The sequence below is a fragment of the Protopterus annectens genome, chromosome 2.part0, assembly GCF_019279795.1.
Source record: "Protopterus annectens isolate FY-2018-M chromosome 2.part0, PAN1.0, whole genome shotgun sequence".
NCBI lineage: Eukaryota > Metazoa > Chordata > Ceratodontiformes > Protopteridae > Protopterus > Protopterus annectens.
In genome coordinates, this window is record NC_056728.1 from 141,335,930 (window position 1) to 141,351,828 (window position 15,899).

General features: G+C 42.9%; 1 protein-coding gene across 1 annotated transcript in view; it reads left to right on the forward strand.

Annotated features, from left to right (window-relative positions):
- Positions 1-15,899, forward strand: part of LOC122793005 (potassium voltage-gated channel subfamily H member 8-like) — a 3,945,365-nt gene that overhangs the window by 1,053,088 nt on the left and 2,876,378 nt on the right. The window lies entirely within an intron of this gene.

Here is a 15,899-nt window from a genome sequence, read left to right on the forward strand (position 1 = left end):
TAGGTTCATAGGTTCATAGCTGTTTACTAGGTGAATGAACATAAAGGCTTTTTTAAGCCTAGCCATGCATCACAAATTTCTGACAAGTTCTGGAATCCTTAAGTGTTAACAGAGGTTTGGGAGATGAACCGTTTACAGGATGCCTGTGTCCATTAGAGACATAGGTGCTAAACCAGGAATGAATTTCCTGTTCCCCATCCACTTGTCCAAGATGCACTTGAATTGGGTTAGGGAGGAACTCTGCTTCACAAGGGTTAGTCTCTGGGATACATGCCTGTCTCTCCAGCAGGTCCTATTTATATCACAGGCAAGGTTCAAGTCTTTAGAACAGGTAATTCTAGTACTGTTTGTTTTGTTGATAAGCAGGAGTTTCATCAGAGTGGGGTCTGACAATTCCCCTGTATGACAGGTATAGATCTTCCCATAGCAGCCTGTAGGAGTACAGAATACAGGAATAGGGCCTTGAAGCAGTAAGCATAAAACATCTTACTTATGCACTATATTCTTTTAATGAAGGACCTCTGTGGACATTCCAAATGTTGGATATGCCTGTTTAGGTCTGTATTACAAGATCGAATACTTAGGTGATCAAACACCTAAACATTGAACTTGTAAAATGGAAAGCAAATAACAGTGAATGGCCGATTAAACGCAGGGAAAGATTTCCCTTAGCCGTTCACTGGATTTTGCCATTTTGTCTACTGTAGAGCAATCTCAGAGTTGGTATATTTAGTTAGGGGGGTGTGGGCGGGCACAGCCCCCCACCACTGATAGGTCTGATGAATGCCAAATCCAGTGGAAGAATGACTTCCTTGGACCTAGGTGCCTTACCTTTGTTTATAAGTTGTGCAACATAGAATGACTTCCTCACTACGGTAGACACATGATGGTCAAAGGCCAGATTACACTCTATGTGTGTCCCTAAGTCCCTGACTACAGAGTCAGCTCTGTGGGGTATATTGTCAATATAAGAGTTACCAGGGGTGGATGACTTCCCAAAGGATAATATTATGCATTTTTTGTCATTCAGATTTAGTCAGTGGCTCTGAAACCATTTGCTTGTCTGTGTCAGCCCTTCCTGGAGAACATTTGTGTCAGTGTGAGATTCAATGACAGCTCCTAATTTGCAATCATCTGCAAATATTTTTTAGTTGAATCTCAAATTACCTTTGTACTTTGACCTGTACTGTAGAAATTTGATAGTCTCTGTATTCACCTTTTTGAACTTACTGAAAGGAAAGCCTATATGCCTGTTTTTTTGTGTGTCTTAATTCTATGTAATTTTTAAATCCTGTTTTTTTTTATTAAATTATTACCTATATACTTGAATTTTTTTTTTATTTTATGCATTAGATAGTGGAGCTTTTCTCCTCGGGCCTCCACTGAAAATGGACATGTATCCAGTTGGACTAGACCGGTTAACAAATGTAAAATAAATAAAAAAATAAAATAAAATATAATCAGTCAAAGACCATTGGCATTGGTCTTGACTTCAGAAAAGTAAATTCCAAAAAAGAGTGGTCCAAGGACTGATCCCTGAGGGACTCCAGTTGTAACTGACCTCTTTTTAGAGATGGATTCCCCAATTCTAACTTCCTGGGTTCTGTCTGTGAGCCAGTTGGCTATCAACCAGGTGACGTGGGTTTTTACCCAACCACTTGAGTTTGTCAACAATGCCTGAGTGGGATATTGTTTCAAATGCCTTGGCTAGATCAAGGTAGGAAGTGTGAACCATTTTGCCCTCATCCATTGTTTTGGTGACCTTTTCAAATAATTCTATAGGTTGAGTAGGTATGGCCTGCCCTTGACAAAACCAAACGGGGTTGGGTCCATTGTCTGGAGGTTTACTGTATCATCATTGATCATTTCCATAATGTTTTCCATGGCTTTGCATATAAGACTAGTGAGACTTATGGGTCTGTAGTTTTCAGGGTCTATAGATGGCCCATCTTTGTGCAGATGGATGACTGCTGCTGTTCTCCATTCATGAGGCACTAGACTGTTTGGAGGCTACAATTACATAGCAATTCCAGAGGGCTTGATAGGTCATGTTTCATACTGTTTAGAAGGCATCCTGAGATACTGTCTGGGCCCATTGATGCAGTGTTCTTGGCCTTAGAGAGAGCATTAAGGACCTGTTCCCTATTGATAGCACAGGGAGTTGTATCTGATGCTATTTCCTGAGGGAAGGTTGGAGCTGAATTTATCAGCCAGTTGGTTTGCTATATATTCTGTCTTAGTATAGGTGGCTCCATTTACAATGAGCTCTGCACACAATTGTGTATTGCCTTTCAGGTTGCAGACATAGCTAAAGAATGCCTTGTGGTTGTCTTTGACCCAGGAGGCTAAATTTACCTCAAATTTGGTTTGGTAAATGCTATTTTTCCTTTGAGTTGCTTGTTTAGTTTGATGAGAGTGCTTTTATCCTGCTCGGTGCTGCACCTCCTAATTTTTGCCATGATTTTCTTCCTTCTGTTATACAGCCTGTTGATTTTGTGATTCCACCAGGGAGGCTTGTTTTATGAGTTAGTTCTGTACTTCTTCCTGGTAGGTACAGCTGCTTCTATGCAGCTATAAACATGCTTGTACAGGTTTTCTGTGAAAAGTTCTGCCTAGGCAGCAGTGTTCTCAGGGTTTATTGGGGCTTGAAATTTTCCCACGTTATTACTTAATTGTGGAAGTTAGCCTTAAGAGTAGTTCCTGAATATTACAGGGTTAGCTGGTGGTCCAGGTTTTATCTTTAATTCAAAGGAGAGAATTTTGTGGTCTGACCGTACCAGGGAAGATATTACATTAAGGGGTGTGCAGCACTCTCCCATATTAGTGAGAACCAGATCCAGTATGATTGCACCCTTGGTTGGTGTACTGACAATCTGGTCTAGGAAGTGTGTGTTTACAAAATCCAGGAATCTCTGTGCCTGTACGTTTGATGTCATATAGTATTCCCAGTTAATAGTGGGGTAATTAAAGTCGCCCATCTATATGGTATTGGGTTGGATGGTGAGTGTTTCCAGTAAGTTTAAATACATGATATGAGTTTCCTGGGTCATAGAGGGGGGGACCTATAGCTTGCAAGGAAGTGGTATTGGATTTTGATTGTGGTGATTTGAACATGGAGCAGCTCAATGTCATTGTCCTGTTTGACCAGCCTTGAAGTATATATATTTTTGATGTAAATCAAGACACCTCCACCTTTACCCCCTGTCTGTGTAGTAGCTGGTCTAAATGTGTGGAAGACATTATAGCCTTGCACTGTCGGTGTGCTCTCCATGAATTTAAACCATGTCTCAGTGACCATACAGACATCAGCATTCTCTAGGGTGAAGAGAGCGTCTAGGAAGTGGATTTTCTTTGTTTAGACTCCTAACATTGAGCAGTAATACCATTAGATTTTCTTGGTTTTGGCTTGCTATGTTGGAAGTATGTACAGTCTGGCAAACCCTAAAAAAGGCACTATGAGGGAAGACAACATACTTGAAAGTGTAGAGTGGAGTGGTGCAGACCATCCCTGGCAAAGCAGCATGGTCTGTTGACCATCTCCTTCCATGCTGACAAATACTGTACCCCCTTAGAATGGATGGTAAAGGGTATGCATACCTGATATAGTGGTCCAGGGGATCAGGAAGGATATGTACACCTGATATGCTGGTCCAGGGGATGGTGAAGGAGATGCACACCTGATATACAGGTCCAGGGGATCAGGAAGGATATGTACACCTGATATTCTGGTCCGAGGATGGTGAAAGATGTGCACTTCTGATATACTGGTCCAGCTGATCAGGAAGGATAGGCACACTTGATATACTAGTCCACAAGATGTTGAAAGATATGCACACCTAATATACTGGTCCAAGGGATGGTGAAGGATATGCACACCTGATAAACTGGTCCAGGGGATGGTGTAGAATATGCACACCTGATATACTTCACTATCCACTGGAACAACTGCCTCCCAATATGGCACTGTATGGCCATATGGTGCACCCAGACAGTGATCCAACCCTAGAAGCTCATCTCCATTATGCTTACCAGGGGCAGTCCCACCTATGCAAGCATTGCTGTCCCCCGACATTGCATTCTTGTGCAAATGCTCATCCCACCCCCAAGGTGCTGTAGGTATGGTAATAACTAATACACAATGTGGCGAGTTAATACTGTAATGCATAACCTGCTTGTGCTGCATGCATCAATTTTATTTTGTAAAGACCCATTACTGTGGACCAGACACTTTCTCTTTACCACTGGCATGTCACATTGCACATTTCTCTGTCGTGTATAAGGGCCCAAGTGTACCCTGTTCCCCCACTGACTTGACTTCACAACAGAGTCCTTCTCCACTCCTGCCACAGGTATGTCAACCACTGATAGGGGTTCGCCTTGCTCTAACAATTTCCATGACATCATGTTATGTAGCATTTCATAGACCAGAAATATCTTTGCTGTACATCTCCCACAGCATAAATCAATGTGCCATCAAATCCATCCAGGCAAAGGAAGTGGGGCTTCAGCACTCTGAAAACATGTTTGATGGTAATCCACGGATGCAACACTGCAGTGTTTTATACTATCTATAACACAATCTAGGGGTTATCAGCCGTGGTTCCAAGGCACATCCAGCAACATTTGTGATACACAAAATCAAACACCATTATATAGTGATCTGCTACCTATGTTCCAAAGATTGGACTTTTCTGGCCTTTATGGTTGGCAAAGTGTGCAACTGGCAACTAGATGACCTTATAAAATGTCCTCCAAGATAAAATTCTTGTATAAGTCACACATATACCAGAAGTAGAAATCATGGAATCTTCCTGGATGGCACTCAGACATATTGTATATAATGCCTTTTGTAAACCACACCACCTACCAGTTGAAGTGGAAACAATTCTGCGTGAAGTGTGGATGCCATGTGGAACAGTTATGGCTTTAATAGCATTGTGGATACAGTCAGTGGCCTCAGTACCTCATGTAAATGGACTGCTTCATAGAATACCTGCATAGTGGTGATTCTCTCTTCTGCGTTTTGTGGAAATTAAATATACTCCTGTACATGCATCAGCATCTTGTCAAGAAAATGTTGTAGGATTTGAGAGGTTGATGCCTGAAAAACTCCTAATGTGTCCCAGTCAGACACAGGGAAACTCCATATATTAACGATCAATTCCACAAGAACCTTCATGTCCACTGGGATAGGCATTCCACGCATCTCCCATGCACACCTCCCAATGATCCTGAATTACTCAGTGTTTACCAAGTTTTGGGGTCCAAATAATGGGGTGCCACGATTCCTGAGTAGCACCCCTTCATTTCTGATTATTATTTTTATTTTTTTAATTGTTTTTCCTTTTTGAGCTGACGTTATGTGTGCAATGACATCAGCTCCATCGGGGCTACCAGCCTGTTGGAAGTGAGTTCAAGGGCTCACATTTCCAGCTACCAAGGGCTGCTGATGCTGTTCAAATTATTTGCGAGCGGGAACTGTGGCTGTGGCACAGTGATTGGGAAGGGAACTCATTATCTTCTTCTGGCTAAATGATCCAGGACTGGGAAGGTTTATAAGTGGCTTCTGCATATGGGCTTCACCCAGCAATAACTATCCAGTAAGTAAAGTGTAATAAACCAACAACCAAAGAAAGTTCAGTATTGCATACATATATTTCTGCTGTGTGCACCATTTAATCTTAGTTTGATTTATTTTAACCAGCTACTCCTTCTGTAAGTATGAAAAGCTCCTTTGAAATGTGCATGGTACAGCTAATACCTAATGCACGGGGTTCTAGGACACTTAGTGCTAGTCTCCTTACCTCATGTACCCAATAGTTACACGTGCTAGGGTGAATGCATGCGATCGCCATTTCTTTGATATAAACACTGAAAATTCAGATTTCGTGCTAGAGGGTTAAGACAGAATAAGTACACCCACAATTAACCTAAATCTGTTTTTAGGATGTTCACTGTGGTCATTTTAGGAAAGCCATCCCTTTCTTCGCTGCTCCTGACAGCCGGCTTATAAGGTGAAACTTGCTATACTGCAAGTATAGAAAAATATTGGTGTAAGTCGCCGGTGTTCCTAAATTATAGGGGCATGTAATTTACCTTTGGGAGTACTTACATAAGAGAGGACAGAGAGAGGAAAGAGAGCAAAACCAATACAATGCAGAAACATGATTATGCACATAAAGTAATACGGTCAAACACTATTTAATTAGACAAGTGCATTTTGAAATTAATTGCTTGTAATATGCATGTGTATTGGTAATGCTTAGTGGGTTTTTTCTGTTCTTTGGATGTGATGGGATGCTTGTTTGCTCTCTTGGAAAAATGGCATTGTAAGCACTTGGGTGGCCTGAATGAACTCTTTGGCAAAACCTGGATTATACCTTAAGTTAAAAAACTGCCCCTGCCGAAGGTGAACATGGAGAAGGAGAATTTACAGGGTGAGCAGTATGAGTACGTGACTGAGATAGGTGAAGGCACATATGGCAAGGTGTTCAAGGCCACAATCTCAAGAACAGAAGGTGTTTTGTTGCCCTGAAAAGGGTGAGGGTGCAGATAGGCGAAGATGGCATGCCACGCTCCACCATCCGAGAGGTGGCAGTGCTCAAACAGCTAGAAACCTTTGAACACCCCAACGTGGTCAGGTGAGGAAAGCTGAAAAGGGGAAAGGAGCCTCCCTCAAACATACACACACTGCAGTCCCACTTATTACATTTTTATTTGTGTACAGTAGAACAGTTTGCATTGTACTTTATTTTGATGAAAGATGTATGCACGCCTGAGTATTAGCTGCCAAATACTCATAGTCCTTGCTTTTTACTCTTTAGATGAGCAGATGTAACTCCCAAATACTAATTAGCTTTTTTTCTTTCTTTTTTTAATAGGAAAACAGTGATGGAGGAGGAGTTGTAACTATTTATGGCAATTAAATTACTTTAAAACATTGATTATAATTAACATATCCACAGTGGCAATATTACAGTGTCTTATTCTAAAACAACCACTTGTTAAAATCTGGAGTGAATAAATGACGTCTATTATTTTGGGAAGAGGTCTCTTCTATGAGCCATAGTCTTGTAAGTAACATATCCAGCCATTCTCTTAACAATCCTCACTTAAACAACCACTTTGGTTTTTTTCAGTCATTCAAATTTTAATGACATAGCTCTGCATAATTTCAAACAATATTTATTATCACACATCAATTTCCCAGATTTTCAGTATTTTAAAAATGGTTTATAGTTATCAAGTCATTCATCTCAGTCCATTTTAATGTTGCAATTTAAAAATTCAAAGAGCCTCCCTTGTTTCTAGTAATTTAGCCCTGTTTGTTTTCTTATTTTTCTATTATACTATATGTGCAGAAATTCTAAAACACTGCTGGAAGCAATCTGAGAAAAAAAAATGTCCACGGACTTGTCCATTCTCTTGTTTATGATGCACTTTATTTTTCCTTTCATTCTAGATTTTAACACCACATGCTAACTTAAGTGTTTATCCCATGTACTAACCAGCTCCTGATCCAACTGTCTCAAAAGCAGGGTGTGTGTGTGTGTGTGTGTGTGTGTGTGTGTGTGTGTGTGTGTGTGTGTGTGTGTGTGTGTGTGTGTGTGTGAGATTGTGAAAATGCCCCCAATTTAATATACCTGGTGGCTACAAGTACTCAGACTCAAACCTGTACCTTGGGTACAAGTGTAAAAAGAGCCTAAAGTCCCTAGCCACCACCACTTGTGAATTTATGGCTCATATGTTTGATCAGTTCTTCATAAAATCTGTGGGTTTTTTTCAGGATTTTTGTGGCAAATCACTGAAGGATTGACTTCACTAAATGGCATGCATTTGAATTTCAGACTTCATATTCTTCAGAAAATAAATGGTAACATAAAACCTTTTATTCTAGCAATTTTCTAAGTTTATCAGATCAGTATTTGAAATTTGTCCCTATTTTGGAGCTGTATTCCCCCATTTATTGGCTTTGTCCGGGTTTTTTGTGCTAAGAAGTTGAGAGCTAGGGTGAAAAGTAAGAACTGAATTCACTAAATGATAGCCATTTAAATTTCAGTCTCCCTAATCTTCAGAAAACTGCTGATTTGGCATAGTGGTATGTTGCTCTGTCTAAAGTGCATAGTTTCGTGAGTTCAAGACTTGGCAGTGAAATGCATGGTGGTAACACAAGAGTTTATTCTAACAACTTTCCAAAATTATACAAGCAATGTTTAAAATGTGTCCCTGTTTTTTAGCCTTTTGCCCCCCCACCCCCCCCCAAAAAAAAACTGAAATATATATATATATATATATATATATATATATATATATAGATATATATATATATATATATATATATATATATATATATATATATATATATATTGTGTGGGTGTGGATGTAGACTTTTATGATGGAAATGTTCTGAACTGAGTAGTTAAATACTGAGGAAGAAGGATATAATAGTCAGATAAAAGAAATGATGCAAAGGAGATATCCCCCCCGGATTCTCTATTCCTTGCATGGCATGCAGTATCAGTGCAGGAGATCTAGCAGGCAATATGTCTTCCATGCCATCCAGGAACAGCTTGCAGGGGCATGCACAAGCAATCCTGCACTAGTCCTCTACGGACTAAGCCCCTGTATGCAAATCACCCCATTTGCAGGAGACATCCATGCAAATGAGATGAAATTGCGATCCAGGAAGCTTGCAACCGGCCATGCAGGACTAGTGCAATCTGCAGAAATGTATGCAGTTAGTAAATGAGTACATTTCTGTAAAATCTGAAATGGAGCTGTGACAGCTCCAAATAAATTCTGCATATCAGGTAGGAAGCATGCCAATGGCCAAGTATAAGGCCATTGGCATTGCAAACAACCAAAAAAATAAAAAAAATCAACTCTTATTTTTTTTTAGCCAATCTCGGCTGTTTAAGTGTAGGGCAGCGGCAGGCAAATGGGATCGGGGGAAAATAGCAAAATAAACCTAAATTAAGCATTCTAACTAAAATCACTATTCTGCCATGCAAGTCAATGGCAGGCAGAAGACAACATGGCCAGTGAGTAGTGGTTGCTATGGGAGGAGGCTCAGTGTGAGACATGTAACTATTCATTCGCAGGCAGTCCTATGCAAATGAGGGGAATGATAGCGAATCCCAGTTTTCCCCAGCATGCTATTCAGGTCCCAACAGTGTAAAAGTAGAATTAGCTCGGTGCAAGCCAAGGAGTTAGCTGACATCATGGAGGGGGGGTGTCAGGCATACTGTAAGCAGATTGGAGCCCTGTGGCTCGGGTTTGCTCCTAGTTTAGCACATCTAAGCCTGGGGAGTGTGTCTGAATCTGCCTAACACTCTTTACATTGCCTAAGTGGCTGTGCACGCCGCACACCGGGTTTTAAAGGAAGAAAAAAAAAGTTAAACCAGGAAATAGCAGCACTGTGAACATTTGAGCACTCTGTGCAGTGCGCTCCTGGGCTTAAACAGGAAGGCAATGGGAAGGGAAAACAGCAGTAGGAAGGTAATTAAGGAGAACCAGCATAGCTGTCAGGTGAAATATATCAGAATCAGCCAATTACACTAGCAGCAGACCAGCCCAGCCCAGAACACTACTATAAACTATTCAAACACCTTCCCCTCTGGTTTTTCCCACACTCTACACCACCGGGGAACTTTTAACACTGACAACAGCAAAATGATAGGGGCTGTATTAGCTATCATAAAACAACTTGTGGAAGAGGCTAGGGGTGGCGAGGATGTGAATGCTGTTGACCTACCCACAGTGAGGAGACGGGGAAGAGTGTACAGACCCAGGGTCACCTACCAGGGCTACATGAGCTGGAGATAGTGGAGCACTATAGGGTGGACAGGGACCTCCTTCAGCAAATTGTTGAGCTGTGCTGGCCACACCTCACACACAGAACTAACAGAGGGAAACCCATCCCAGTGGATACCAAGGTATGTGTAGGACTAAGAATACTAGCTACAGGTACCTTCCAAAGGCCAACTGGGAATATGATGGGGATTTCACAGGCATTAGCATCCAGGGTACTCCATCAGTTCCTGGATGCCATGTCAGCACATGTCAGTGAGTACGTATATTTCCCCAACACCCGTGAGGCATTGGCCAGCAATATGCAACTGTTCCACCAAATAGCGGTAGTGGGTACTATAGACTGCATGCACATATGAATCAAAGCACCACCCAGTGACTGGGGTAGGGTCTACATCATCTCAAGGGCTTTCCCTCCATCATACTGCCAGGTTGTATGTGATGCCCAGGGCATAATAATAGATGTGTGTGCTGGCTGCTCTGGAATCTATCATGATTCCCACATCTGGCATCTGATGTAGCTGTACCACAGATTTGCCAGTGGGGACATCCCTCATGGTCACCTAGTGGGGGATGCTGGATATGCACTGGAGCCACGGCTGATTACATCCATCAGAAATGCACACACACCCGAACAAGAACTCCATAATGAGGCACAGTTCTGGTGCCTGGACACATCCGGTGGATTCTTGCAGTACTTACCAGCTAAATGTACCCAAATTGTCCTCATATGTGCCATGCTACACAATATGATCCTACAGAAACAGCTGCAGCATGAACAGCATGGGGCAGGGCCACACAGCCCCCCCACCATTGCCAAGACCTGTACAGGCACAGAGTGATTCAGAGGAGGAACAACCTGAGCCTGCCTCAGTAAGCAGAAGGAGGCATGCCCAGTATTCCCTGGCCTTGGCAAAGAGGCAATGCATAGTACATACACTGACACAGGAGGGACCCATGGAATAACACCTCTCTCTGACTCTCACATACAGTAAAAGGGATTCCAAAAATTACACTACCTGTGCTCAACCATGTGTAGGGAGTGTATTATGTGCATCCGACATAGGCAGCCCCTGCAGCACCACCCTCAATAGTGGGACACGCACAAGGTAAGTGACTTACACATGCCAGTCAGATGGGGTTAACATACCCAACAACAGTCACAGCCAGCAAGACAGCTGTCAACAAACACAAACAAAGGCCATTCTATGGCCTGTGAATGATGCCTATTGGTAACCTCCCCCCAGGCCTACACAGACAGACTACAGCAGGTCAGGCAGTGGGAAATTAGTTCTGAAGGGTAGGAAGTCAGAAACTAATATGTAGGAAAATCAAAGCTAATATCTGTAGTAAACTGGTATGCCTCTAGTCAGCATGATATGTAAGAATACAGAATGAAATGGGGTACCAGACATACCAGTACAGTCATAGCAAATGTATACAAGTGTCAGGTGTGCCCCCCATCCTACGTAGAAATGTAGTAACAGTCAGGTCGGCCTCCCAATCATGTGTAGAAATGTAGAAGTAGTCAGGTGTGCCCCACCCCATCCTAAGTAGAAATGTAGTAACATGTAGAAAGGTAGTAATAGTCAATGCCAAATGATTGAGGGATACCCGGCAGAAACAGTATGCTACCTGTAGGTGTACATCACAATGGTCAGCACTGCAGTACAAACTACCTGGACTCAATCCACACATTCAATACAGACAGGCATACTGGGCATGCTCACACACACTTAAACACATGAAGGCCATGTCTGCAAACACCAATGAACCAGACATAACTGGTAGTCGCAGATGTTAGTGCAGACACTCCTCAGTATGCACCACACATGCTTTGCACACACAGTGGATAGGAATACAGGTATACATCTAAGGACAACACATTATAATAAGCCAAAGGTAGATATACATACATGTGTAGAAGAGGGTGACTGTGACAAGGAGTCATCCAGGCATGTCCCACCTAGCACACAGCCAAAGGGCCGCAACCACATGAGGTTCAGATGTCAATCACTGTTAATACTAGCCACCAGTATCTGTCAGCATTACAAACTATGTGGTGCACATGCTAATGGTGCAACATGACTGTACAAGGAAATAGTCATCTAGCAGCTGTATACATGTACCTGTAAAATATGACCCTGTGTGTGCCCGAATGTGGTGTATCAACCTCTAGATGAATGGGTTATGGCCCATGTACACACACTGCCCTTCCCATAGTCCTACTATGACAAGCCTGCTGAGGTCATCCACTGTGAAATACACCTTTGGGAGAGTTGTAGCCCAGTAATCTCCATGATGCTTCCCATAACGTTGTACTGCTGTAGTGTGATAAACTAGTTAGGTAGGAGTTCCAATCCCAGACATGGCAACTGTGTGTGTGTGTGTGTGTGTGTGTGTGTGTGTGTGTGTGTGTGTGTGTGTGTGTTTGTGTGTCTGTCTGTCTGTGTAGAGCGCAATGCTTTTTAGGGTAGTCACACTCACTACAACTCAAATGCTGTACTTTGGTAAGGCTGCTGATGTCATCCACCTATAAATACATCTCTGGGAAGGTTATAGCCTATTAATCTCTGTAGCACATCTTATAACTGTGTACTGCTGTCGTGTAATAAATTAGTTAGGTAGGAGTTCTAATCCCCAGACTTGGCAAGTTTTTTGTGTGTGTGTGTGTGTGTGTGTGTGTCTGTCTGTCTATGTAGAGAGCAATGCTTTTTTAGGGTAGTCACACTCCTTACAACTCAAATGCTCTACTTTGGCAAGACTGCTGATGTCATCCACCTAGAAATACATCTCTGGGAAGGTTGTAGCCCAGTAATCTCCATAGTGCATCCTATAACTGCTGTAGTGGAAAAATTAGTTAGGTAGGAGTTCTAATCCCAGACTTGGCAAGTGTGAGTGTGTGTGTCTGACTCTGTATAGACAGCAATGCTTTTTAGGGTAGTCACACTCCCTACAATTCAAATGCTCTACTTTGGCAAGGCTGCTGATGTCATCCACCTAGAAATACACCTCTGGGAAGGCTGTAGTCCAGTAATCTCTGCAGTGTGTCCTATAATTGCGTACTGCTGTAGTGTGATAAATTAGTCAGGTAGGAGTTCTAATCCCAGACTTGGCAAGTGGGTGTGTGTCTGTGTGTGTGTGTGTCAGTCTGACTCTCTGTAGAGAGCAATGCTTTTTAGGGTAGTCACACTCCCTACAATTCAAATGCTTTACTTTGGCAAGGCTGCTGATGTCATCCACCCAGAAATACTCCTCTGGGAAGGTTGTAGCCCAGTAATCTCCGTAGTGCATCCTATAATTGTGTACTGCTGTAGTGTGATAAATTAGTCAGGTAGGAGTTCTAATCCCAGACTTGGCAAGTATGTGTGTGTCTGTCTGACTCTGTGTAGAGAGCAATGCTTTTTAGGGTAGTCACACTCCCTACAATTTGAATGCTCTACTTTGGCAAGGCTGCTGATGTCATCCACCTAGAAATACACCGATGGGGAAGTTGTAGCCCAGTAATCTCCATAGCACATCCTATAACTGTGTACCATTGTAGTGTGATAGAATAGTTAGGTAGGAGTTCTACTCCCAGACTTGACAATAATTGTGTGTGTGTGTATGTGTGTGTGTGTGTGTGTGTGTGTGTGTGTGTGTGTGTGTGTGTGTGTGTGTGTGTGTGTGTGTGTGTGTGTGTGTGTGTGTGTGTGTGTGTGTGTGTGTGTGTGTGTGTGTGTGTGTGTGTGTGTGTGTGTGTATTTCTATGTTTGTGTAGGGAGCAATGCATTTTAGTCACACTCACTATAATTCAAATGTCCTACTTTGACAATCCTGCTGATGTCATTCACTGTGAAATACACCTTTGGGAATGGGGCACACCAATAATCCCTGTGGTGCAGCCTATAACAGCATCATGCTATAGTGTGATATAGACCTTGGATAGGGGTTATATCCTCGCACATGGCAGTTGTGGATGTTTTGTGTGTGTTTCTATGTTTGTGTAGGGAGCAATGCATTTTAAGCTAGTCACACTCACTACAATTCAAATGCCCTACTTTGGCAATCCTGCTGACGTCATTCACTGTGAAATACACCTTTGGGGCAGGGGCACTCCAGTAATCTGCATGGTGTGTCCTATAACAGCATCATGCTGTAGTGTGATATAGACCTCTGATAGGGGTTCTATCACCACACATGACAGTTGATGATTTGTGTGTGTTTCTATGTTTGTGTAGGGAGCAATGCATTTTAGGCTAGTCACACTCATTACAATTCAAATGCCCTATGTTGGTATCCCTGCTGATGTCATTCACTGTGAAATACACCTTTGGGGAAGGAAAACTCCAGTAATCACCATGGTGCATCCTATAACAGCATCATGCTGTAGTGTGATATTGACCTCTGGTAGGGGTTCTATCCACACACATGGCAGTTGTGGATGTGTTGTGTGTGTTTCTATGTTTGTGTAGGGAGCAATTCATTTTAGGCTAGTCACACTGACTACAATTCAAATGCCCTACTTTGGCATCCCTGCTGATGTCATTCACTGTGAAATACACCTTTGGGGAAGGTGAACTCCAGTAATCTCTGTGGCGCATCCTATAATGGTGTAGTGCTATAGTGTAATATACTAGTTAGGTAGGAGTGCTAATCCCAGATATGACAGGTAGGTGTGTGTGTGTGTTTGTCATACATATTCTGTGTGGTGGTGGGTGTGGGCGTGTAACAACTGGACTCAATGTGGAGCAGGTTTTGCAAACTTCTTATAAGGTGGGCCACGTATATATCACAATGTCCACCATACAGGAATGACAGATGTAAAATAGACAAGAAGGTGCAAATCCATACCCCTAAATGTGACATCAGTGCCAGATGAACAATGTTAGCAACCCTTGTATTACCCAGGGTACACTCTCAATCCATGTTTCATACACACACACACACACACACACACACACACACACACACTCACACACTTGCCTAGGCAACAGCCGAACAGCTGCTATGTTGGTAGTACCCTGCATATTGCCTACTGATAGTAACCATGGTGTGATTGCAATGGGCCACACAGGGCGTGGTACCCTGTCCATCAGTCCAATAGGCATGTACATGCTGACAGTGCACCTCCCCCCATGTTCCCCACTGGACACATGCAACAACTGTGGTGCCATCAAATGTGACCCACAAAGGACATAACATGCCTGAAACACAAGCTTTGTATGGACAGATGCCACTGACACCAGGAAATACTAATATCATGCTATCAATGTAGGTGCAGGGCCAACCTGCTGTCCATGAACAGTTCCCACCACATGAGGCCAGGACTGGCACATCTGATGATAATGATCTGTGTACACAACATGGGCCAGACACCTCAGGTACAGTTCCACATGTCACTGTACATGCATGTGGGAAGTGTGCACATCGCAGACACTGTCCATATCATGGGCAAAGGAACACATACATGGCAAGCAATGCACAGCGTTGGCCACATGCAATAGTCAACCAAGTGACTGGATGGTGAATACAATACCCACCTGTGTGGGCAACTCCAGACACTACACCCCTGAGCCACAATGCAGACCATTGTCATGTGGTCTGATGCCAAGGTATACCCATCACCTAGCCTTGTATAGCCATCTGGCACTATCAACCACAACACACCCATGAAGCAGTGCACACATGCATGTCAGTACTGGCATCTGTGTCTTTATGTGGTGTATGATGCGTATGACCACATTCTCACTCACTACAACCCCCATTGGCATACTAAAACATGCTGTCTGATGTCAGACACCTCCACATACCCTTTGCACATATAGCCTCCATATGACCCCTGTGGTACATATGATACCTGCACAGTACTGTGTTGAATCAATACCACTAGTGATGAGTTGTATTCCTGGCCCTGCCAAGTGTGGCAATGTGTGCGTCCCTGTGAGAGTGTGGCTGTGTTGCCACTGACACCTGTTCATGCGGGCAGGCACTTGTACTACACCTACCACATAGCTACCATATCCCTGTTGCAGATGTCACTCACCATCACAAGTATGTTCTGAGGACTCCCCAATATGTAACCTATGTGGCACATCCAGTAACTGCAT